This window comes from Trichomycterus rosablanca, chromosome 8 (assembly GCF_030014385.1).
Source record: "Trichomycterus rosablanca isolate fTriRos1 chromosome 8, fTriRos1.hap1, whole genome shotgun sequence".
NCBI classification, from domain to species: domain Eukaryota; kingdom Metazoa; phylum Chordata; class Actinopteri; order Siluriformes; family Trichomycteridae; genus Trichomycterus; species Trichomycterus rosablanca.
In genome coordinates this window covers 34,227,556-34,255,313 of record NC_085995.1, presented here as the reverse complement: position 1 = coordinate 34,255,313, position 27,758 = coordinate 34,227,556, and the positions used below count along the sequence as shown (strand labels likewise).

Sequence of the window (27,758 nt, the reverse complement as noted above, 5' to 3'; positions counted from 1 at the left end):
TGTGGTGTGGGACGCTGCATCAATCATCTGATCAACCTGAATAGAAGCTTATATAAGAGCAAAAGCTATTTTCCATTACATATAAATGAATAAAATCATGAAACAATCCAGTGTTTATCAGCATGACTATTCTACTTGGTACTTGATTCGAATGACCTCTGCTTTTGCATAATTATCATTGAATGATTTTAAATAATAAAACAAAACATGACACTACACAAACACTGGAAGTATAAACACATTTTGTATATTAATTATCCTTTACTTGATACACAACTTATAGTACCACCTTAAGCAGCAATGAGTGCAACTGAACACCAACAATTTAATATTATTTTTATGTCATTATAAAGAAAGCTTAACCCACTTGTCTTTGCTGTACTGCTTTGAATCAGACACACTGCTAGTTTCCGACATCAATTTTAGGTTTTGCTATGGTGTCTGTACTTGGTTCAAGTCAGGACAAGCATTTGACCATTATAATATCTAATGCATATTCATTTTCGATTCACAAAACACAGTGTATTGACTTTGTACTCAACAATACATAAGAAAATATGCACTTACATACATAAATATATGTCAAGAAAAAATGCAATACTGGCTTAGATGTTGGACAGTACCCACTGTGAGAGACAGGGTGGGCATCGAGAAGTGTACTACTATAGGAGCTAGTCTGCTTCAAGCAAGACAGAGGGCATTGGAAAAAGCTGACCCATCTGTGTAGCCAACCATCGCAAAGCGATGACGGCATAGTGACGTAAACTGATAGTGACGTAATATAACTAACACTATATTAAAAAATTTATAGTTATTTATACTGCCAAAATATTTTATGAGTTATTAGAAAAGATCCTGCGACTGAAACCTCATTTCGGTAAAATGTGTTTGATAATCCACAAGTTAAAAGTGAATGGACCACAAATCATCTCTGCACTGGTGAAAAAAAGAACTCTTAGGCAAAAATGCAGCTTGACATGACTGGAGAAAGTAGGATTGCATATATGATCTCAAGAACACCATACACACAGTCAAGTATGAAGGTGGGAGCATCATGATATAGGCTTCTTCTCTATAAATAGTGCTGATAAATTATGCATAATTGAAGGAAACATGAATGGATCAATGTACTGGAACATATAAAAGAACAGTGTAATTTTATTGGCCAAGAAACAAAAACATGAAACTTAAGGATGGTTTGTGGGGTGTTTGCAAGGTCCTACCAATAATCAGTATACAGTGGGGATGTGTGTGTGTGTGTGGAGAGGCAAAAAATGACCAAAACGAACAACAATGCTACAACAATACTCCTGCACTCTTGACTCAAAGGTATGATTCAAACAACAGCTCTGCAACATAATAATGTTATTAATTTGTAGTGTATGAAAATAATTTTTTTTTATTAATTATGAATTCAAAGTAAAAAATGTGTGTAAATATAAACATGACATGTACAGGAAGTACAGGGTGTCCCAAAATGAACTGACATTTTAAATTTGCTGCCATTTTTTCAAGGCAAAACCAGAGTCATTAGTAAACGTTGAGGTTAAATCATGAAGGTACACAATCGAACAACACATAAAAATGTTAAAAATGCACTTTTAAAATGGTGATGTGAATTGGCCACCAAGATCATGTGACTTGACGCCGTTAGACTTCTTTCTTTGGGGTTATCTTAAGGATAAAGTGTACACCAGCAAACCACAATCCATTGAGGACCTCAAAGAAGAAATTCGACACAACATTGCTGAAATTTCTACGCAATTATGTCAACGTGTCATGGAAAATTTCATCAAAAGAGTGAACATGTGCTGCCACGGTCGAGGCGGTCATTTGTCAGATGTTTTGTTTCATACATAACCTCCATGTCTTTACTTTTAAATAAAGCAAAAACATTATTAATGTTCAAATAAAAAATTTCTTTTATTAAAAAATTTAAATGTCAGTTCATTTTGGGACATTCTGTATATCCAGGAAACTTTATCAGATTTTTTTTCTATTTTATTTATGCATTTTAACCCAATTTAGCGTAGTCAGTTTGTCTTCTGCTGCTGGGGGATCCCTGACTGCAGTCGAGGACGGTATATTGCTGCTCACGCCTCCTCTGACCCATGCGCAGCCCTTAACGGAACCATTTTCACCCATGCATTCTGCACAGGTGCACCCACATCAAGAGTCAAGAGAGGTTTTATTGTCATTTCAGCTACATACGAGTACATATTGAAACGAAATAACGGTACTCCAGGACCAGAAGCAACATAGAACAAACAGTGCAGGTAGACAACATTACAATAAATACAAGAAGGCCTAAAATAAATACAAAAAGACATTCACAGTCTAAAGAGTAATTAAGGAAGACAAGACTAGAGACAAGTGTTGGTCAGTACATGGTACTGAGTAAATAATAGGTGAGGTAGAAAAACATATTCTGATATGCAAAAGTAAATGTTTCAAGTATTATTCCGGCGTATAACGTTTCAGTTTGGAATTAGAATAATTTTATAATGTCCAGATGTGCAGGTATTGCACAGCAAAAGTTATGTGTATCATTCAAGTCAAGTCAGACTCATTATATAACGCTTCTTACAATGAACATTGTCTCAAATCAACCTTGCCCCTGTTGAGCAAGCCGAGGGCGACAGTGGCAAGTAAAATCTCCCTTAAAAATTACAGGAAGAAACCTTGAAAGGAACCAGACTCAGCAGGGACCCATCCTTCTTGGGTGGCCTGGAGGAGTTCTTTATTGTTCAATCCAGTCTTTGAAGAATACCTGGACATTATAAGTTCTGGACATTTTTGGTGCAACATGCCAGGTTCCCGTCCCATCTAGTAAGGGCACGCCAGGTTCCCATCCCATCTAGTATGAGCACGCCAGGTTCCCGTCCCATCCTGTAGGAGCAGCATTGTTGGCCCTGCAGTGTCAACTTGCAGTAATTAACCTCGGGAGGGTAAACAGGTTTCAGTCAGATCCACCTCGGAGTAAAAGAACATAGTCCGGTCATACCGCCCTGCAGGCACTGCCAATTATGCCCGCTAGGTGGCGCCCAACCGACGAGGAGTTCAGAATCTGCACCACCTGGGCGCATACTTGATCAGATTCTGTATAATTTCATAATAGCCATACTCTGATAACTGCTTTTTGCAGCTAAATATAACATTTCACTTTCAAGCAGTAAAGTAAAAAAAACTGCTTATTTCTGCTTTGCAGCTTTAAATTTAAAACTATATTAAAGTTAAACCTGCAGTATGAGATCCTTAATAAAAACCCCATTTGGGCCTCCTAACCAAAACCTAGCACCGCAAATCAAATCCTCTACCCCATCATGATTACACCACATGCATGAATTCACAGTGCAGTACCACGCTTGGATCAGGCTACAATAATCTGATCCTTTCGGGGAAACTCAACTGTTGGGGCTTAATTTACGATGCGTATCTTTTAAGTTCACCAAGCCGGTTCCTCCTTGGAGTCTACTGCGAAGGCCGCTGTGTGTGTGGAACATTTGTTGCTCGCTATCTCACTCACGAAGGTAAAGGGAAGCTTTACATCCTGGGAAAATCTCAAACAGTGTGAAATTACCTTGATCCAAAGATTCCTGGTGCATACCAGCTCAATGAACCCATAACAGTGCTGTAGAGCGGCAGACAGCCCACTGCTGAACAGCTGGTACAGATAGAGGAGAGAGAGAGAGAGAGAGAGACTTGTTCTGAACAACTGTTACCAAAACAGTAGAGAGTTAGAGGAAAAACCACTGTCTGTAAAGAGTTTGGCATGTTCTTCTGCATTCATGTGTGCTTGCTTCCACCACACAAAAACATGTAAAATTACTCGGTGGGTATGAGTGACTGACTGAGTAAACAGGTTTGCTATGGTTTGCTGTGTGATGAACGACAGTCCTATAGAGGGTTTGTTCCAGCCTTGCACCCTGTACATTTGTGTAGTGTCTAATGAGAATTAGCCACTTATTAAAGATAAAATATATATACTAATCAACCATAACATTAAAACCACCTCCTTGTTTCTACACTCACTGTACACTCACTTTGTCACTTTGTAGTTCTACAATTACTGACTGTAGTCCATTTGTTTCTCTGCATGCTTTTTTAGCCTCCTTTCATGCTGTTCTTCAGTGGTCAGGACTCTCCCAGTACCACCACAGAGCAGGTATTATTTGGGTGGTGGATCATTCTCAGCACTGCAGTGACACTGACATGGTGGTGGTGTGTTAGTGTATGTTGTGCTGGTATGAGTGGATCAGACAGAGCAGCACTGCTGGAGTTTTTAAATACCGTGTCCACTCACTGTCCACTCTATTAGACACTCCTACCTAGTTGGTCCACCTTGTAGATGTAAAGTCAGAGACGATCGCTCATCTATTGCTGCTGTTTGAGTTGGTCATCTTCAAGACCTTCATCAGTGGTCACAGGACGCTTCCTAAGGGGCGCTGTTGGCTGGATATTTTTGGTTGGTGGACCAATCTAGCAGTGACAGTGAGGTGTTTAAAAACTTCAGCAGCATTGCTGTGTCTGATCCACTCATACCAGCACAACACACACTAACACACCACCACCATGTCAGTGTCACTGCATTGCTGAGAATGATCCACCACCTAAATAATACCTGCTCTGTGGGGGTCCTGACCATTGAAGAACAGGGTAAAAGCAGGCTAAAAAAAGTATATAGAGAAACAGATGAACTACAGTCAGTAAGTGGAGCTGATAAAATGGACAGTGAGTGTAAAAACAAGGAGATGGTTTTACATGGTTTTAATGTTATGGCTGATCAATGTACAGCATAACATGTTCAGATATACAAGGCTCATAATTAATGTTGACTGTGTTTCGTCTATGAGCTTTAAAATGTAGTTATGTTTTTTAGAAGATCAAATGGTAGTGGTAGCTCAGTGGTTAAGATGCCTCCAACAAATTGTTACTGCTGAGCCCTCGAACAAGGCCCTTAATCTTCAATTGCTTGCACTGTATTCAGTCACAATTGTAAGTCACAAGGGATAAAGACGTCTGCTAAATTCCATAAATGTAAAATATTTAGGATTGCATTCATGCTGTGTGCTGTCACCCATAAGAATAAATGGGAACAGGACAGGAGGGCATTTATTTTAAATGATACCCCTGTGTTTGATTAAACATATTAAAAGCTTGTTTAATTTTGAGATGTTGTTTTACTTAGATTAGTGAATATAATCCTTCAAAGGTGTTTTTTTAAAGCCTGGGGTGCATGCTACTTTGAGTATTCGTTGCCCTGGTACAGTAAAATTTCCTTATGAGATTTCCTCTACCCTGTTATAATAATATAATATAATATCATTTGCATATGGCAGCTGGTTGTGTGGGAGCCACACAACAGTTAAATCCAGTCACCGTGTGAGAAGTTTCCTCTGGGTATTCCAGGTTCCTTTAGCCTCCAGAAGGTGAAACGACTACTCTAAATTTCCTAGTTATAGGTTTGTTTGTTTGTTTGTTTGTTTATTAGGATTTTAACGTCATGTTTTACACTTTGGTTACATTTATGACAGGAACGGTAGTTACTCACTACACAAGATTCATCAGTTCACAAGTTTAATGTCAAACACAGTCATGGATAATTTTGTATCTCCAATTCACCTCACTTGCATGTCTTTGGGACTGTGGGAGAAAACCGGAGCACCCGGAGTAAACCCACACAGACACAGGGAGAACATGCAAACTCCACACAGAGAAAGGACCCGGACCGCCCCGTCTGGGGATCGAACCCAGGACCTTCTTGCTGTGAGGCGACAGTGCCCAGGGTTGTATTTTTGCCTTGCATTAAATGCGTCCCGGCAAGTTTTGAGCTTTGCGTATAATAATGATGTTTGATTCTTTGAACTTGGTCATCTCAACTGGTCATTAAGAGAACTGGTAACACAAACTCTGTTCTGGCAATTGATGCCAGAAGAATCAGGATCTAAATAATTAAATTGAAAATTATTATTAAGACTTGAAGTATTAGAATTGAAATAAGTAGACATTGCTTGGGTGCTACAAGCACTGACGTCAGTAGGGATTAGGCATTCCTTCTGCACAGGACTGTCCTGTGACTTTGTTTGGGTTTATTTAGAGAGGTGGAGGCCATCTTGGTTGGAATGCTGTTGTTATGGACATAAATCTGGTGAAAGCTCTCAGCAGTTTGTGTAACTGCTGCTTTTATCCTCAGACACAACAGTGAGGAGGAAACATCCCATGCTGTGAGAAGAGAAAGTTGAGTGCCCGTGCGTTCTTTCTATGTCTGACGAAGGCTGAAAACATTGAGCTTTAGCAAACTGTGTTTTACAACAGACTACAGTGAGATGCAGTAACTTTCATGGCAAGGTAAAAAACAAACAAACAAAAAAAAAAACCTTACTAACATTTAAGATATAAGATCGTCTCGGAAATGTTTGATTGTATCAACTGGCTTTGGGGTCAAATTATTCATTATATTGCATAAGAAGCAGAAAGTTACATACCAAAACATTGATGAGGTAGAAGTTTAAGGCAACATCACTATCCAAACTCCGAAAATATAAACAAATTACATCAGACAGACAAACCATTGTTAATGGATGGGAATCCCTGTAAACAGCAAAGCTAATGCTCGAGCTAGTGTTCGAGCTACCTCAGTGAATTTGCAACCGTAATTTGCACAAGCTATAAAGACACAAATGCTTCACTAAAGCTTGGATTTAGTTTGATCTGTCTGAGCACGTCTTTGGATCTGTGGAAGGAAACCAGAGCACCCAGAGAAAACCCTTGCTGACACTAGAGCTGGGCGGTTCCTGGAATCTTCGTACTGAATCAGGAATCACGAGTCCGAGGTCTCAGTTGACCCGGATCCTATGAGTCCTCTGACTGGCTGCTGCTAAGTACACAAGGCGAGTGAGCAGACTCACTGGAAACACCGCGGACTGTGATTTGGCTGAACCGACTTCCCTCCAGTCCATGCATCCAAGTAATAAGTTAAATATTCCAAAAAACAAGCGGTTAAACACACGGGTGTTTGTTATGTGGCTGATTTTATGCACATGCTATTATTATTATTATTATTATTATTATTATTATTATTATCAGTAGTAGTGGTATAGATGAGTAATGCAGCATATGTTCTTGTAAACAAAACAACAACAAAATATAGTTATATTATTATTAAAATGCAAATGCTTACAGGCTACTTTAGTACTGTACCACTTAATGAGTATCATAGCCCTTCCCCATGGTAATTTATTGACTGTTTGTTTTGGTGCCACTGTGGCTGCCTGATTGGGTCAAGTTACCAACCCTTTCAAACACCTTTGGGATGGATTAAATGCTGATTGCGAGAAAGGCTTTTTATCCAACATCAGTAGCTGACCACACAAATGATCTTTTGACAGGATGGACACCGATTCCCTCAGAGACACAACAAAATCTTGTGGAAATCTTGTGCCTTTCCAGAAGAGACGTTTTGATCTAAACATGAAGCAGTGCGGTTGATGTAGGATGGTCTTTTTACTGTGTGCTTGTACTTCATGGCGAAATACATACAGGTAATTTCTTAAGGTTGTCCTGTAGAGCTTTTATGTAAAAGATTGATTATCAAACTCTTGACATGATTAGACTATTAACTACTGTGCTTACTTCACCATGTAAAGAGGGTACAATGTATAAAAAATTGTGTTGGTTTACAATTTTTAAATAAGATGCTATTTAATTCTTTCAAATGTTAAGACTTCCCTAAAGATAATAACTAATTCAGTGCATTGCATAAAAGAGATGAAATAAAGTAGAATGGATTCAGATATAATGATCAGCAATCTCATCATCGCTGGTAAAAGCAACAGGAGATGATCGAGCTTCTTGCCTGAGTGAGAATTCTGCCCGGTAACAAAATCCGAACATCCTATTGGCTGGTTAAATCGTGACTAGGAAGGAAGGAAGCGACTCGACAACAGAAAGTTTAAAGAAAAAATCCTGTAACAATTTAAAGTGGTAAAATGTTCATGTCTCTCTGCTGCGGTTCTCTGTTCACGACAGACTTTAACTTGACCAGTACACTTCCTTGATATGATAAATGCTATAAACTATACAGTGTTGTGAACTCAAGCCTCTAAACAGAAAGTGAAGCACTGCATTCTTGGAAAACCCGTGACTAAAAATGGTCAAGTAAAGACACCGTCAGTTACTTGATTTTGTTAGGCGGTGATGACTTCATTAAAGGACATGTGTATGGGTCATTCTACAAAAAAGGAGAAAACTGGGTGACACAAATTGTAATCTTAATCTATTTTAATTATTTTTATAAAGAATCTATGAGCTGTTGATTTGTCATTGGTGTTACCAAATATTCAACCAACATTGATATTAATTTTCTAAAAGACCTTCTTTTAAAAGACAACCTCAGGATTTATTAAAGGTAGAGTGGTGGAATGATGACACCAAGAAAAAATATTTGATTGTTTATAATTTTAATGTAATTGTACTTGTTTGCACATCATTGCATGAAATAATTTGATTTGAATTGTATTTCTTTCTTTAAAAAACACAAAAACCAAAAAGGAGTAGCCAAACAAAGAGGCTTTGATACAAACTCTGAAATATGGACTAATTTATACAACACATATCAACAAACTATTGCTAGGAAGTTTTTTAAAATAAATTTATAATGCCAAAATCCTGGAAAAACTTGGCATAACACCAAGTACACAATGTAACACCAATGACGCAACGGCAGCAAAAGTTTGATTCAAACATTTTTAGAATACAGTTCAACCTATTATTATTATTATTATTATTATTATTATTATTATTTGTAAATAATGTAATTAATTCATAATTCTCCTTCTTGTTTTTTTTTAAGCTTTTATGTGGCTCATTTACTGGAATGTTGCTCCTAGGAGAAGTAACACCAGGGACAGTAACACCAATGACAATTTTGGAAAAAAAAAAAAAATGAAATTTTAACAAAATGGCCACCATTTTTCAGACCACATGTCATCATAAATATTACAATTACTAAAATAATTCAATATAATGCGTTTTTATGTGAAAATTCTCACACCCTCAGCTATAAAATGAGTAACTCCAATGACCTTTAAATCTTCGCTAAAAATTCTACAACATATCATGTTATTTTAAACAAGTGTCCACTGCACTTCTTCCACTGACCTCTTAACCCAGGAAAAACCTCAAAGAGTATGTGCATGTTTCGAAAATAAAAGTCTTTTGTGTGGGGTAACACCAATGACATAGTTTGTGGGGACAAATGTTTATTTGAAATTATATATATTATAATATTTTTTTTTTTACCAATTTTCCCAATATTCTATGTATTTTATGTACCGTTAACGGTAAATATAAATGAGATTTTATTTAATAAAAAATATATTTAAATAAAAAGTACAAAGCTCATCACCCATGTATGATCTAAGGGACAAGGTACTTTCTTGATCTAGGCATTTTAAATAAAAGGTTACAATTAAAACAATGAAGATTATATAAATAAACTTTGTTTCATTACTACAGGGACAGTCCATATTTATTGAATATATACAATTAATGTGATTACTCGGTCTAATCATATGCAGGCTGAAAAAGTAAGGGACATGCATTTCCACCATTTTTGTAGAATGACCCGTATAGCACTGCTTTAGGTTAAAAGCACTACAAATCCAGAGAACTGAGAGTAAAGCTAGATATTAAATTGATTGTTAGTTAAATAAAGACGCTGTATGTTTTTTGTGGTTGCCATGCAACTTTGAAAAACATAACCGAGCTCTGAGTCATTTTATTCGCAACAGATTATGTAGTTGTGTGAGGCACCGTTAAAATTCACAATTTATTCTGTCAGAATTTGTGCATAAGACTTCACTGCAATGAGACACAAAGTAAATCATTTTTTTTTTTCAGACAGCACAAATGTGGACCATCAGCTGCACAAATGTAGAGCATCAGCTTTGTTAAAAAACCCACATTATCCTCCCCAAAAGTAATGTGATAAAGCGTGTGAGAAACAGAGAAAGCATGTGGCTTCTTGGCATCATTTGAAAGGCAGTTTGTGTAACTAAACGCACCTGCGTTCTCAATGCCATTTTGTAACGAGTTATCTGCCACATCTTGACCTCAGCATACTTATAATGCCTCAGCATGAGAGAACGAAAAAGTGCTTTTAGTTCTTACACGGCGGGAAAACTTTTGCATGCAACTTTTGCACCCAAAGAACAGGGACTCTTCAAGCTAGTGGTGGTAAATTCGGTTCATTTTATGGACTCTGGTTAATCTGAGTCACTCAGTAATGTGATCTGGTTCACTTAAGTCACTTATACTGATATCTTGATTGTGATTGATTTGCTGCATGAAAATGCATCCAAATATCACTTGTCTTCTGTCCACTCATCTTCTGTAATTAAATAATTCTCTCTTAATTCTCTTGGCACCTCACACTTCTCTTGTCAGTGACAAGTTGACACTTTTTTCTAAGTGGAATCTTGATCATAGGGGAGAGGGGGGTGGACTCACCTACCAATCAGATGGGTATGTTAATGGATCAAGGGTTCAAGGAAGATGGTCAACAACAAATTGCCATGGTAACATGACCCAGTCAGGCAGCCACAGTGGCACCAAAACAAATAGTCAATAAATTACCATGGGGAAGGGCTATGATAAGTGGTACAGTCCTAAAGTAGCTTGTAAGCATTTGCATTTTAATAATAATATAACTATATTTTGTTGTTGTTTTGTTTACAAGAACATATGCTGCATTACAAATCTATACCACTACTGATAATAATAATAATGATAATGATAACAATAATAATAGCATGTGCATAAAATCAGCCACATAATGAACAACTTATTACTTAGTTTCACGGACTGGATGGCCAATCAGAGGACTCATAAGATCCGGGTTAAATGAGACCTCAGACTCGTGATTCCTGATTCAGTACGAAGAATCGAATCATTAACCCGGGTGATTCAGGAACCGCCCAGATCTACTACAAGCAAACCGAGCCTCCCCTTAACACACACACACACACACACACACACATACATACACACACACACACATTTGAATGCTCCTTTATCAAAGCTTAAAGTGATTCTATTGTGGCCTGGAAAGGTTTGTTGTCTTTGGTTCCTAGCCAAGTAGATATTTATCAATTGATACCTACATTCACAGGGATTCAGTTCCGCCTTTGCACGGGCTCATTTTCTGCTGGATGCCTTGTGGATATGCCAGTAGCCTGTATGAAAAGCAGCATGAGCAAACAAGGTCTTCACACCTGCTCTAGCCTTGTGGGACAGCTGGGTCATTAACAGCAGAATATCGTTTAGCTGAAAAGGTCTTTAGCCAAGTTCAATAACAAAAGCAGGACATTAGTCAAGATGAGGCAGAAATACCCTTTTAGACTTGGAGAGGAATGACACAACACTCTAGGAAGGTTCAAATACTGATTCTGAGTAACAGTGATACTGCTGCTTACTGATCTAATACTGATAACATCAATATAATGGATAAAAGCATGTTGTGTCGTTTTAATTTACTCAACAGTACACTACTATTTATTCATTTTAAAGTGACTGCTTTATCTTGTGGGTGGATTGGTGGGTAGCACTGTCACCTCACATCAAGAAGATCCTGGGTTTGATTCCCAGGTGGAGCAGTCAGTGTGGGTTTCCTCCAGGGCCTCTGGTTTCGTCCCACAGTCCAAAGACGTGCAGTCAGGTTTATTGGAGAAACCCCCCTAGGATTAAGTGACAGTGTGTTTGCCTTGTGATGGACCAGCAACCTGTCCGAGATGCTTCCTGCTTATCGACCAGTGAATTGGACCCACAGTGACCCTGAATAGGATAAAGCGGGGGTAAAACAGACAATGACTGAATGAATGCTTCATCTTGTTAGGAATGTGGTGGATCTGATGCAAACAAGGCATCAACCCACAGATGGGCTTTAAAGTTTCACACCTTTGTTCAATCACTAACTTACACCTAGGGGTAATTATTAGCAGCCAAGTTACCTTCTGATTGTTTTTGTAAAGTGGGGGAAATCACAGTACCCAACGAAAACAAAATGCCACTCTATAAGCAATGATGGAACCCGGGTCCTCAGGACCATGTTGCTATGTTTTAGCCACTTCACTGCAGAGATGTTCACAAGTCACAAAATACGAGTCAGAGTCACAAGTCTTTAGACTAGAGTCCGAGTCAAGTCAAGAAACAATATAATATACACAAAACATATATTGGAAATAAACGTAAATAGTGTCGAAATAAGCCGCTCACCTGGCACTGCCTTCTGTCTGGGCTGGGCGGCTGCATGAACAACGATTGGCTGTTGTTCATAGGGTTAAGGGCAAGTTGGATCATGGGTCCTCATAACTGGTGCAGTTACGACCCCTGCTGGCTGATTGATGGCGCCTGCACAGGGCTGAGGAATAATGCTGATCAGGGTGTGGCTCTCCGTGCACAGTGCTGATCGGTATATATGAACTCGACTCGTGCAGGTGAAAAATGCAGTCTGTACTGAGCACGTGTCGGAGGGGGCGTGTGTCAGGGTTGAATCAGTGGAGGATGCAATCAGGGTAATTGGACACGACTAGATTAGAGGAGAAAATTGGGGGGAAAAATAGAAAATTAAAAAAATATATCGAGCCGCTCAGGTGGCGCAGCAGTAAAAGCAGAGCGCTGCAACCAGAGCTGGAACCAGAGCTGGATCTCGAAGGTGCGTCGTTTCGAATCCAGCTCTGCCTTCACCGGTCGAGGCTGGGCGGCTATATGAACAACGATTGGCATGTTGTTCAGGTGGGGGGGGCGGGATTTGAAGACCGGAGGGAATACTCTCTCAGGACTGGGGCGGTTGCGCCCTCTGCTGGATGGTGCTCTGCCGCGCTGCACTCGTCAAATGTGGGTGATAAGACGGTCGATTGGCTGTGCACGTGTCGGAGGAGGCGTGGAACGGCCTCGTCAGCCCCAATCAGGAGCAGGGGCCGGCATTAGTGAGAGGATGATTGATGGGGTGAAATTGGACGCGCTAAATTATAAAAAAATATATATATATATATCGTAGAAATATCGTAGAAATAAAAAAACAACAACAGATTAGCGACTGTATTTTGCCGTTTTACTTCGTGCCTTTACTTTCCTAGTCATTGTGCAAATGAATGTAATTTCCGTAACAAGAAGGTACCAGTTAAAAACTTAAACTGATACGTTTTGTTTTCATTGCAAAACAAAAGCGCACAATAAATCAGGGCACAGTGGCAAAAATCCAAAACACAGCAAAAAAATCATAACCACTGCTTACCTTGGCTTATGTTCTTCCAGATGCTATTACATTAATAACCGAGTGTCCCATTAGGAATATAATCCATTATTTTGTAAATGTGCTTATAATTAACAACCTCCAACTTTTCCCGGTTGATCGTTGGAAAGCCAATCAAGCGTTTCATTGACACATCATCTGTGTGACGCAAACTGAATAAATGCAAATAACAGCATTTCTTACTAAAAATTACAATCAGAAAGTCTGATTGGTTCTTTCTACCATTAGCGCCAATTCTGTAGGAGTGTTCCATTCACCCCAGTTGTTCCTGTGAAGTGCACTACGTAAAGTATTCCACCATTTTAAGTGAGATTCCAATTCGATTTTACTTTCTTTATCACACTCATGCGTTCCAAATGTTGTGATGCGTCACAAGAAGAGGCTGTGTCCCAAATCAAAATATCATGCTGATGCTAGGGACTCTTGTTGTTTACAAGTTATGAGTCGAGTTCAAGTCATTTGAAACGAGTCGCTGAAGTCGCTGTGTGTGCGACTTATGACTCGAGCCCCCATCTCTGCTTCACTGGCTGTGCCACTCTTGGAGAACTAGTCACATTTGGCAAGATTAATCACTATTCTGTGTTCTTCATTGAGAGATAATGGATCTTACTCTGGTACAGTGGAGTCTCAGAGGCTTGGAATTGCTTTGCAACCCTTTTCAGACAAATATATTTAAATAAACCTTTCCAATCTGTTTCAGAGTATTTTTATTCCTGAAGTAGTGTGCTGCGTGTTGAGACCTTTTAGGCTGTTTCCACTGCAGGAAAGGTTTTATTTTAGTGATGTTTAAATTAAACACAGCTGGCAGTAATTAAACATGAGTACATCTAGTCAAAATGAAAACTCAAGAAGGCAAATATCGTTTCCACCACTTTAAATTACCCCTAGATGATGAGGACTGGTAAGTGAATGTGTAAATACACCGATCAGCCATAACATTAAACCACCTCCTTGTTTCTACACTCACTGTCGATTTTATCAGCTCCACTTAGAAGCACTTTGTAGTTCTACAATTACTGACTGTAGTCCATCTGTTTCTCTACATGCTTTGTTAGCCCCCTTTCATGCTGTTCTTCAGTGGTCAGGACCCCCACAGGACCACTACAGAGCAGGTATTATTTAGGTGGTGGATCATTCTCAGCACTGCAGTGACACTGACATGGTGGTGGTGTGTTAGTGTGTGTTGTGCTGGTATGAGTGGATCAGACACAGCAGCTCTGCTGGAGTTTTTAAATACCGTGTCCACTCACTGTCCACTCTACTACCTGGTTGGTTGACTTTGTAGATGTAAAGTCAGAGACGATCGCTCATCTATTGCTGCTGTTTGAGTTGGTCATCTTCTAGACATTCATCAGTGGTCACAGGACGCTGCCCACAGGGCGCTGTTGGCTGGATATATTTTTGGTTGGTGGACGATTCTCTGTCCAGCAGTGACCATGAGGTGTTTAAAAACTCCATCAGCCGCTAAGGTGGCGCAGCAGTAAAAAAGTACGCTAGCACACCAGAGTTGGGGTTTCGAATACATTGTATCGAATCTCAGCTCTGCCTTCCGACTGGGCTTGGCGGCATGAACAACGATTGGCTGTTCTTCATAGGAGTAAAAAGGTCGGCTCATAGGTCCTCATGCGGCCCCTGCTGGCTGACTGATGGCGCCTGCACAGGGCTGAGGAATCAAGTGCCCGTCAGTGTATGAACTTGACTCGTGCAAGTGAAAAATGCAGTCTGTACTGACTGTACGTGCCGGAGGGGGCGTATGTCAGTTGAGAGGCGTCCTCAGTCAGCGGTGAAGAGTCGAATCAGTATAGAGGTAAATGGACATGACTAGATTAGGGGGGAGAAAAATTGGGGAAAAAAATAAAATAAACTCCATCAGCATTGTTGTGTCTTATCCACTCATACCAGCACAACACACACTAACACACCACCACCATGTCAGTGTCACTGCAGTGCTGAGAATGACCCACCACCCAAATAATACCTACTTTGTAGTGGTCCTGGGAGAGTCCTGACCATTGAAGAACAGCATGAAAGGGGGCTAACAAAGCATGCAGAGAAACAGATGGACTACAGTCAGTGATTGTAGAACTTCATAGTGCTTCTATATGGTAAGTGGAGTGTAAAATCAAAAAGGTGGTTTTAATGTTATGGCTGATCGGTGTACATGTTGATCTAAGATGAATTTAGGGGGCACAGTGGTGCAGCTGGTAAAATGAGTGCTACACAACAACACGAGTCCTGGCCCCTAACTGTAAGTTTCACAAATTGTCTCTTGGGTTCATTGTGGGTTCGTCAGGTACTCCAGTTCCCTTCCATCTCCCAAAAACAAACAGAAGATACATTGTCTGCTCTGGTGAGGTGTGAGTGAGTGGCTAAGTGATTTAATGTGTGATGCCTTGAGATGAATTGGCCCTCTGTCAAGGGTGTTTTCCTGTCTTGTGCCTAGTGTTTCAAATTGGCAACAGACTCACCGTGACAATTAACAAGATGAAGCAGTCGGTGAAAATAAATGAATTGATAAATTGCCACCTGAAGCTTTTTTCACACTGGTGAACATTAGTTTACTTTTGAAAATTTATGGAAAAATGAAAATGCAAAAACATGAGAATCATGATGCAGCACAGAAGTAAGTACAGAAAATCTTAACGTCATGTTTTATACACCTTGGTTACATTCATGACGGGGCAGGTAAATACTGGTTACACAAGATTCATCAGTTCAAGTCTTTAATGTCAAACAGTCATGGACAATTTACTATCTCCAGTTCACCTCACTTGCATGTCTTTGGACTGTGGGAGGAAACCGGAGCTCCCGGAGGAAACCCACACAGACACGGGGAGAACATGCAAACTCCACACAGAAAGGACCCAGAGCGCCCCACCTGGGGATCGAACCCAGGACCTTGACATTTCAGAGAGGTATCATGAATGCTTTTTTTTTGTCGCCAATGTGATTTTTGCTTGATTAGTTAATATTTGCCATGATGTTCAAAATGATTAGTCATTAATTATGAGCCCTTAGCAATAAACAAAAGCCAGTGAGATACAATTAAAAAAAAAATTATAATAAAAACAATACAGTAATAGCCAGCATGAAACAAAATAATTGCATTGTAAACTTCTTACTATAGAGTACAGTGGTACCTTGAAACTCAATGTTAATCGGTTTTGGGAGTGATGTTAAGTTTAAAAGCCGTTGAGTTTCAAGGTATTTTTTTCCCATAAGGATGTATAACATGCTTTGTTAGCCCCCTTTCATGCTGTTCTTCAATGGTCAGGACTCTCCCAGGACCACTACAGAGCAGGTATTATTTAGGTGGTGGATCATTCTCAGCACTGCAGTGACACTGACATGGTGGTGGTGTGTTAGTGTGTGTTGTGCTGGACTTTTTAAATACAGTGTCCACTCACTGTCCACTCACTGTCCACTCTATTAGACACTCCTACCTACTTGGTCCACCTAGTAGATGTAAAGTCAGAGACGATCGCTCATCTATTGCTGCTGTTTGAGTTGGTCATCTTCAAGACCTTCATCAGCGGTCACAGGATGCTGCCCACGGGGCACTGTTGGCTGGATGTCTTTGGTTCGTGGACTGTTCTCAGACCAGCAGTGACAGTGAGGTGTTTTAAAACTCCATCAGCGCTGCTGTGTCTGATCCACTCATACCAGCACAACACACACTAACACACCACCACCATGTCAGTGTCACTGCAGTGCTGAGAATCATCCACCACCCAAATAATACCTGCTCTGTGGTGGTCCTGTAGGGGTCCTGACCATTGAAGAACAGGGATGGACTACAGTCAGTAATTGTAGACAGTGAGTGTAGAAGCAAGGAGGTGGTTTTAATGTTATGGCTGATCGGTGTACGTATCATTTAAACACAGGAGAGAGGAATGACGTCTAGGAGGTTTAAACCACAGTCCACTTTAATCACGGTTGTTTATTTGCTCTCTGCTTTCATAAGGCATTAACTGGCCTATAAAATATAGACTACTACCTAATTTAGACTTACTATAAAAAAGACTTTGTTAAAGATAAAGTTTGGCTCTATTAGACCAACTGTTACAACACAAATGGCTGCCAAAGGTAAACACAGTAAAACAGATCAGCTACTGGTCAACCATGCAGGTCAAACTAATTTAAATTCATGTATTTCAGCCACAAAAATTGCTAACAGGTGTCATAAATCAACTATATAAGAAATGATATGCTTCCAACTTGGCAGCAACAGTTTAGGGAAGGCACTTTCCTGTTCCGGCATGACTGTACCTCCTAGACAAAGCATGCTCTATAAGGATATGAAGAAAAGCTCTGTTTAGAGTCCTGACCTTAGCCATACTGAACAGCTCTGGAATGAACCGGAGCTCTGGAATCAAATGAGGCTTTCTTGACCAACATCAGTGCCCACCATACTAATCTTACTAAGAGGACTGGCTGTTGTTACGTCCAACAAGCTGATTGTCAGGTGTCCAAATACTTTTGGCCATATGTGTATTTTACATGAATGCTGCAGTTAGCTATTTAGCCATGCTTTAGTATTTAGCAATGGCCATTGCTAAAATACTAAAGCATGGCTAAATAGCTAACTGCATCAGGTAGCTTTCACAAGAAAACGAAACCCCTGACCTATAAGCCCAGGAATTTAAGAGGATGCCAACATCACAGGACCAACCATAATCACGTTAACTCATCCATAACTGAATTTCAAATGCTAACACAAGATCGCACTTCCTATCCTAATCGAATAAAGGTGTCACAGATGACGTGAGGAAAAAGTTCGAAGTAAAGAGGGGAAACAAACACGGCATCAACATGCTCGGTCATGCCGAGGCTAAAAAAACAAAAGGGATGCAGTCCTTTTTCCTGAATCAGCCTGAAAAGTAAGCTATTTTTAGAGGCTGGACTAGGCAGGGGAAGCGTAAACAGCACTACATGGCTGGAGGCAGACGTGTGGATGACAAACGGTCCACGGCTCCTCTGATATATTCGGCCACGACGAGGACTCCGGGGGTCAACCGCAAAGAATGTGGCTGTAGGCATTGAGCTAAACCACTGGCATTGTTTCACGGCTTCACACTTCTCCTGCACCCCCCTCTCCCTCTCGCCGTTTCTCTTGGAAGGTAATCTCCCCTAGCCTCTGGTTCTTAACTATGCGATTCAAGTCTTTCGGCCTGGGAAGAGAATCCCATTCATTCAGGAAGATGGCTTTCGCGGGGATTTCGGGATAGTCCTAAACCCCCCTGACACAAACGCTCACCAGGATCGCCGAGGCTTGACTTCCACTCTCTTGAGCTTCCCGGCATGTCAAGGGTCAGACTTCGGGCCTCCTCGATGATGGATCAAACCTCTTCCGCCACCTTCCACTCTTCACCCTCTTGTTGTTTTTCAGTTGGGACTCCGTTTTAGAACTTTTCAAGTCTTATCTATAGGGCTGTCGTTAATTGCGTTTTATTAACTCGATTAACGTGTTAAAATTTTAATTGCGCTAAAAAAATGTATCAAACGATTTTTATTGGGCTGTGTTTGTGCCACTTTAAACATACGTCACTGTGGTATTTTGCACTGCTTTAACACAGCAACATTGTGTTTATACTGTATAGCGATAACACGGGTCTTTTTCCAGTTTGCGGTCTTGAGTTACTGTACAAATGACTCGAGCTGCTGCTGCTACATATTGTGAAATATAGGGTATTTTAAATAGTAATTTTTGTTTTCAAAAAGCGTGAGAAATCATAACTAGACAAAATTACAGTTATTAATATTATCTTTGGTCAAAGCACGGATTTGTCTCGTCAGGTGTCTGCGCACACGGATACGCGTTACAGGCAAAATGAGCTCAGACAACTTTATTTCAGAGGAATTTGGATGGAAAGTCCATGAACTTTAGACGTCGTGGGAACATTACAAACACTGGTGTTAAATGGATCGCAATGGACTGTATACGCTTTAACATAGTTCACAATGTGCATCATACATGTTGCATCTGAAAATGGTTCATTGTAGTACCCTGAGTGCCTGTTTTCAGTGGCAGGGTTATGAACAGGAAAAGATCCTCACTTTTGCCATATAATGTGAACAGACTTGTCATTTTAAATAACTGGCTAAACTGTTCAAATTTTGCTTAGTTATTTTTGCAGTCAATTAATCGCGATAAATTTGGTTCTGTAATCACGATGAATCCCGATTAAAAATTTTAATCGTGTGACAGCCCTACTTATCTAGAGAAAGGGCATCTAGAAATCTTTAATGAAGGGACCCATAAACAAATGAATCAAACCAGAACATTTACACTTTCAGCATTCAGCAGACGCCTTTATCTAAAGCGACTTACATTACTGTGATAGTAAACGTTCTGAGCAATTAACGGGTTAAGGGCCTTGCTCAAGGGCCCAACGGCAGCAACCTGGAAGTGGTGTGGCTTGAACCAGTGAACTTCCGATTACTAGTCCAGTACCAAAATGTTTTTCACAGAATTTTGAGTATTGATATTTTGCACAGCTAATGCCTAGTTCACACTACACGATTTTTGCCCTGATTTTCGCACGGCGACTGGTCGGCGCTAGATTTGCCGGCTCGGGAGCAACTCGGCGTTCGCTCGGCGATCGAAACTCTGCTCTCAATCACTATGTGTGAACTACTCAACAACTCGATCCGAACGGCTCGCCGAGTGATCGTTGAGCTCTCGGCGACCGAAGCGAGATTTCTAGCATGTCAGATATCTGAATCTGAGTTGCCCGACTGGCAATGAGTGCTATGTCAAACAGCCAATGAAAACACAAGATACGGGGTGAGGGGAAACGCAGGGGAGGAGTTGTAAAAAGGTGGAATAGGGGCATAATTTAGAATACTTGTTGACGTGCATTTTTGGATGTGGTATCATTAAACCCCTCGTCACTTCTTACATGTGTTTTCGTGACAAAACGTAGTTTGGGAGACCAGAGAAGCTCGTCTGCGATTCTAGTTGGTGATAGATCGTGCAGTGTGAAACCCCCTATCGCCGATCAGTCGTGTAGTGTGAAAACCACACCAACTTGAAAGACTCCTGATTACAAGAGATCCAGTTGTGTAGTGTGGACTGTACAGCGACCTGACGACTTGGAAAGTCATGTAGTGTGAACTTGGCATAAGTCACCGTGTACAGCAAGGCTCCTAGGTGCTGATTAAAAGGATGTGAATAATAATGCCACTCCAGCACATTCACAAACTCTGCAGTCGCCCAAAGTCACCCAAAATCATGCAAAATTGTGAATTAGATCAGTTAAAACTGACATACAATGGTAATGTATTATCCAATGATAATAGCTTGTAGCTTGGGTAGGGAAATGTACAACCGTAATTTAAAACAAACAAATGTCTGTCTGTCCCAGCATCAACGGTTCTATGGTAATATAAAATAGAGCCTCATTGAAGGATTCATTCATTCATTCATTGCTTTACTACAGCTTTATCCTATTCAGGGTCATGGTGGGTCCGATTCAAAAGCACCGGGTGCAGGAAGGAAATACATTCTTAATAGTGTGCAAGTCCATCACACACTCATCCATTCATTTCATCACATGGCAAAGAGATCTAGAATAGCTGTAAGGGTAAGAGGAAACAAGAGTACCAAAAATTATATACAGACATACACCGATCAGCCATAACATTAAAACCACCTCCTTGTTTCTACACTCACTGTCCATTTTATCAGCTCCACTTACCATATAGAAGCACTTTGTAGTTCTACAATTACTGACTGTAGTCCATCTGTTTCTCTGCATGCTTTGTTAGCCCCCTTTCATGCTGTTTTTCAATGGTCAGGACCCCCACAGGACCACTACAGAGCAGATATTATTTGAGTGGTGGATCATTCTTAGCACTGCAGTGACACTGACATGGTGGTGGTGTGTTAGTGTGTGTTGTGCTGGTATTAGTGGATCAGACACAGTAATGCCGATGGAGTTTTTAAACACCTCACTGTCACTGCCGGACTGAGAATAGTCCACCAACCAAAAATATTCAGCCAACAGCGCCCTGTGGGCAGCATCCTGTGACCACTGATGAAGGTCTAGAAGATGACCAACTCAAACAGCAGCAATAGATGAGCGATCGTCTCTGACTTTACATCTACAAGGTGGACCAACTAGGTAGGAGTGTCTAACAGAGTGGACAGTGAGTGGACACGGTATTTAAAAACTCCAGCAGCGCTGCTGTGTCTGATCCACTCATACCAGCACAACACACACTAACACACCACCATCAAGTCATTGTCACTGCAGTGTTGAGAATGATCCACGACCTAGATAATACCTGCTCTGTGGTGGTCCTGACCATTGAAAAACAGCATGAAAGGGGGCTAACAAAGCATGCAGAGAAACAGATGGACTATAGTCAGTAATTGTAGAACTACAAAGTACAAAATGGACAGTGAGTGTAGAAACAAGGAGGTGGTTTTAATGTTATGGCTGATCAGTGTATAGAGAATATGAGGAACTGTCTCAAAACCTAGTGAGCTCTCTACATAGTTAGAATTTTACAACATCACGAGTCATCCGGAGAAGAAACCTGCCTTAATTCTTAGATGCCCCAAAATGCTGCCTAATGAAATGACTTATTCTGACCGATATTCTGACCAAATAACAATAGAGAATAAACTGTTTCTCCAACAACAAAGGCAATCCCAGCATTCAGTGTGGCACACCTTTTCTCACAAAAAAACATTTTATACAGGTGTACATGTGTCATTTATTTACAGTTATAAGTTTGTCTGTGACAATTTAACAGCTTTCGGTACATGTAGGGAGATGTTAGCTGGCATGCAAACAGGGTGTGTGGCCTGGCCTGAGGCTAACTGTGTTAGCTTAGTAAGCTAAAACTGTGGCAGTGGGTGGGGAAAGACTATGACACAATAATCTGTGTTTTAAAGGTTGACGTCAGTTAGCATCCTCTCCACTTAGGCAGTGTGCAGCAAGGCAACTCACTGGTTTTTAAAACAGACACACTGAGTACTGTGAGATGAGGACTGAACCCAGGTCAAGAGAATAGTACAGCTGTGCTGCACCAAGTTGCTTCCCATAGTAACTGGAATTTGTCTACATAAAAAAACTACACTAAATCCACTTCTTTAAATCTGGACATGTCTGAAAAACAACACAAAAGGAAGAAATATACACCGATCAGGCATAACATTATGACCACCTCCTTGTTTCTACACTCACTGTCCACTTTATCAGCTCCACTTACCATATAGAAGCACTTTGTAGTTCTACAATTACTGGCTGTAGTCTATCTGTTTCTCTACATTTCTATTTAGCCTGCTGTCACCTTGTTCTTCAATGGTCAGGACCCCCACATGACCACCACAGAGCAGGTATTATTTAGGTGGTGGATCATTCTCAGCACTGCAGTGACACTGACATGGTGGTGGTGTGTTAGTGTGTGTTGTGCTGGTATGAGTGGATCAGACACAGTAGCGCTGCTGGAGTTTTTAAATACCGTGTCCACTCACTGTCCACTCTATTAGACACTCCTACCTAGTTGGTCCACCTTGTAGATGTAAAGTCAGAGACGATCGCTCATCTATTGCTGCTGTTTGAGTTGGTCATCTTCTAGACCTTCATCAGTGGTCACAGGACGCTGCCCACGGGGCACTGTTGGCTGGTTATTTTTAGTTGGTGGACTATTCTCGGTCCAGCAGTAACAGTGAGGTGTTTAAAAACTCCACCAGCACTGCTGTGTCTTATCCACTCATATCAGCATAACACACACTTACACACCACCACCATGTCAGTGTCACTGCAGTGCTGAGAATGATCCACAACCTAAATAATACCTGCTCTGTAGTGGTCCTGGAAGAGTCCTGACCATTGAAGAACAGCATGAAAGGGGGCTAACAAAGCATGCAGAGAAACAGATGGACAACAGTCAGTTATTGTGGAACTACAAAGTGCTTCTATATGGTAAGTGGAGCTGATAAAATGGACAGTGAGTGTAGAAACAAGGAGGTGGTTTTAATGTTATGGCTGATCAGTGTATGTAATATTTAAAATACTATTTTAATAAAATCACGCCTACAATGTCTCAGAGCAGTTGTTTGTTTTTTATACAAGCTGTCTTATTTTTTTCAGTTCTTTTATTGTCCTTTAGAAAATATGTTGATCTACTAATCTTTACAGAGGTGCAAGAGCACATTTTCCAGCCTCTGTTTCCTTGCTTCTCTAAGCATGTGACTGACTTCTCTTGCCAAAAGAGCGGGCATGAAAGGCTAAGATAACCTGAGAAAATAGTGTACCAACAGGTTAGGTTTCCACACCCCGTAAGAAAATAAATACTTCATAATGACTGCTTATAAAAACATGAAATGTGACCGAAAAGGAAAGTGTACATTCCATTGGAAATCGGTAACAAGTAAATACATGTTCTCCCTTTAGATGTGAGATGTGACGTTGTGGGGGCAAAGAGAAAAGATAAACTACATCAGCAACCTCAATAAAAAGAGGAAGAAGCAAATGATCCTCCCATTAACAAAACTCATCAAATAAAAACTCTTTTATTGGTTTATCTTCAGCTGCTGCTTCTACCTGGATACACTGGGTACAAGGTGGGAATAAACCCTAAACACACTGCTAATCTAATGTAAGTCTCACCTATTCATTAAGTTTAAAGCTGCCATTCCAACTACACGCATGGTTTTTGGAGGTGTGAGAAAATCACTCACTCACTCACTTTCTTTTTTTTTAATGCATTTTGTCCCCCTTTTCTCCCCCTTTAGCACGTCCAATTGCCCAATTGCATCAAGCTTCCTCTCCGCCTATGCTGATCCCTGCTCTGACCGAGGAGAACGAAGCTAACCCACGCCCCCTCCGACACGTGGGCAGCAAGCCGTATGCATCTTATCACCTACACATTGACGAGTGTTGTGCCACCTAGCGTTGTGTACAGAGAGACACACCCTAAGAGCACTCTTTCCTTATCTCTGTGTAGGCACCTCTAATCAGCCAGCAGTGGTCGTAATTGCACCAGTCTGACAGAGAGAGACCAATATCCGGCTTAGTCCCGCCCATCTGAACAACAGGCCAATCGTTGTTTATGTGACCGCTCAGCCTCAGCCGGCAGGCAGAGCTGAGATTCGATACGATGTATTCAAGATCCCAGCTATGGTTGCAGCGTGTGTTTTTACCGCTGCGCCGCCTGAGCGGCCCTCACTCACTTTTTTAACTGCTTATCCAATTATGGTCTGGGGGGCTGGTGGTTGCTGGAGCCTATCCCAGCTTTTCAATGGGCGCAAGGCACACAGTACCACCCTGGACGGGGCGCCAGTCCATCGCAGGGCAGACACACACACACACACATTCACCTATAGGGCAATTCAGTGTCTCCAGTTAACCTGACTACATATTTTTGAGAACGTGGGAGAAAACTGGAGCTCCCGGAGGAAACCCACATAGACACAAGGAGAACATGCAAACTCCACACAGAAAGGACCCGGACTGCCCCGACCTTCTTTCTGTGAGGTGACAGTGCTACCCACTGAGCCACCGTGCCGCCCGTGAGAAAATCACAAATCAGAAAATCAGGAGATGCCGTACTCTTTATAGACAGTGACCCGAGGTGACGCTCAAACCCAGGTTCCCAAGACTCTGGATATGTGCCACAACCCCACTAGCTATACACTGGGCCACTGTACTGTCACCAGAGATTTGATTTAAAAAACAGAATAAATTAAATGTATTTATTCTCTAAACAATTAATGTTGTAAGTTAACCGTTGAGTGAGGTTGTGTGGTAAACCACTTTGCTGTTGAGCTGTTGATTCTCCTAAATGCTCCTGTTTAAAAAACATAGCACTTAAACCTGACTGGGGAGTCGTAGCAAATGCAGAATCCTACGACAGTGCCACAGTCACTGAGCTCTTTATTACAACCCATTTAACTGCCATTGTTTGTCTACGAAGACTTTTAACACCTAAGCATGGCTAAAACATGTGAACTTACACCGATCAGCTCTAACATTAAAACCACCTCCTTGGTTCTACACTCACTGTCCATTTTATCAGCTCCACTTACCATATAGAAGCACTTTGTAGTTCTACAATTACTGACTGTAGTCCATCTGTTTCTCTGCATGCTTTGTTAGCCCCCTTTCATGCTGTTCTTCAATGGTCAGGACGCCCACAGGACCACCACAGAGCAGGTATTATTTAGGTGGTGGATCATTCTCAGCACTGCAGTGACACTGACATGGTGGTGGTGTGTTAGTGTGTGTTGTGCTGGTATGAGTGGATGAGACACAGCAATGCTGATGGAGTTTTTAAACACCTCACTGTCACTGCTGGACTGAGAATAGTCCACCAACCAAAAATATCCAGCCAACAGCGCCCCGTGGGCAGCGTCCTGTGACCACTGATGAAGGTCTAGAAGATGACCAACTCAAACAGCAGCAATAGATGAGCGATCGTCTCTGACTTTACATCTACAAGGTGGACCAACTAGGTTGGAGTGTCTAATAGAGTGGACAGTGAGTGGACACGTCTGATCCATTCATACCAGCACAACACACACTAACACACCACCACCATGTCAGTGTCACTGCAGTGTTGAGAATGATCCGCCACCTAAATAATAACTGCTCTGTGGTGGTCCTGGGAGAGTCCTGACCATTGAAGAACAGGTTGAAAGCAGGTTAAAACGGTATGTAGAGAAACAGATGGACTACAGTCAGTAATTGTAGAACTACAAAGTGCTTCTATATGGTAAGTGGAGCTGATAAAATGGACAGTGAGTGTAGAAACAAGGAGGTGGTTTTAATGTTATGGCTGATACGTACTTGAATTAGTCTTGTCATTGACATCCTAATAAATGAATAATAAACTTTACCCTGTAAACGGACAGTAAAGAGTGGACTGTTGTCTAGGTCTGGAACAAAACCTTGTCCATCATCTGTCATCTTATGCTGAGGAGGAATTAGTTCAAATGGTCAGATGTAATCCAAGAACCACCAAAAAAAAACAGGTATGCCATGAATTATAAGCGACTGGAACACAGGTGAGACTGTTCAGTCAAGCAAGATTTATACAGGCGTAGACTTAAAGGCAGTTGTGCAAGAATGAACTCCTGCTCTTCTTTTGTTATCAGTATCGAACATCAGTCAAGCTTTAAGGTGCCGATTTTGAATCATGATCTAGTGTGTAGACAGGATGCATTTTCCAGATGTGTGTCTGTTTCCAGACGTGTCCGTTATGTTAGCAGGGTCCATCTGTTTTGTTTAGAAGTAACTGGACATAATACGAGTATACATTACAAGGGTGTGTATTAATTAAAGGGATGTGCTGTATAATATACAGTTTTACAACTTACACCGACAGTAACTCCACTTCTCACACAATGAAACTACAATGAACTTTTATTATGAGCTGTCATGAAAGTGACTTTACTAACCATAGGTTAATCCTGTACAGACACATACCTTAAATACAAATGGTTATTGTGGCTTTTATTATAAGCTTGTGTTGTAGGACGTGTGTCTGTGGGGGTTTGATAATTAAAAGGCTACATGCCTATAAGTGCTGCTCCTCTGACAAGCTCTTTTGAATCATTACAGCTTTGCTGGTGCACGGTTTCAGTTCGGTTTGGGTAGGGCTGCAGTACCAACTGGAGGTTTTTCTGTTGTCTCTAACTTGTCTTAAATAGAATGAGAATTTTGACTTGGAATTGTCCTGACCTCCATCATTTTTCTTCCCAGTTATTGTTTTTGGTAAGATAACAACAATTTTTTTCACAAATTGCACAACGACCAAATACTAACCGTTTAATTTAAAATTGCATTTATTTATTTATTTATTTATATATTTTATGCATTTTCTTCCTTATCTTTTGTCTCCCGACTTTTAGCACATCCAATTGCCCGATTGCGTCATGCTTCCTCTCCACTAATGCTGGCCCCTGCTCCGACTGAGGAGAACGAAGCCACGCCCCCTCCGACACGTGGGCAGCAGCCGTATGCATTTTGTCACCTACACCAGACGAGATCAGATGTGGACCAGCTCCGTGTACAGAGAGACACAACCTGATCCGCACTCTCTCCCCATCTCTGTGCAGGCGCCATCAATGAGCCAGCAGAGGTCGTAGTTGCATCAGTCATGAGAGAATCCCTATCCGACTCAATACCCCACCCCTATATGAACAACAGGCCAGTCGTTGTTCATGTGGCCGCTCAGCCCAGCTGGCAGGCAGAGCTGAGACTTGATACGATGTATTGGAGATTCCAGCTCTGGTGTGCTAGCGTGTGTTTTTACCGCTGCGGCCACCTTAATTTTTTTAAATAAAGTGTGACGTTTGTACTGTATGCTAACCATAAATAATGCTCTGTCACCTGTTAATACTGTTTTCAGCACTAAACAGATTGGATAAAAAAAAATTTCAATCATTTCTAAACTAATTACTCTAAACAATTATTTTAATAACACATGC

At 40.9% G+C, this 27,758-nt stretch overlaps 1 long non-coding RNA gene across 5 annotated transcripts in view; it reads left to right on the top strand.

The window, feature by feature from the left end:
- Positions 1-27,758, top strand: part of LOC134319539 (uncharacterized) — an 83,102-nt gene that overhangs the window by 33,355 nt on the left and 21,989 nt on the right. The window contains exons 4-6 of one of the 5 annotated variants that reach the window (XR_010013525.1): positions 6,194-6,348; positions 7,389-7,541; positions 27,180-27,633. The exons of 1 other annotated variant lie outside the window; for it this stretch is intronic. This is a non-coding gene — a long non-coding RNA (uncharacterized LOC134319539). Of the gene's footprint in view, positions 1-6,193; positions 6,349-7,388; positions 7,542-9,900; positions 9,975-27,179; positions 27,634-27,758 lie in introns of those variants that run through there. 3 more of the 5 variants (XR_010013528.1, XR_010013526.1, XR_010013527.1) reach the window with 3 other exon arrangements.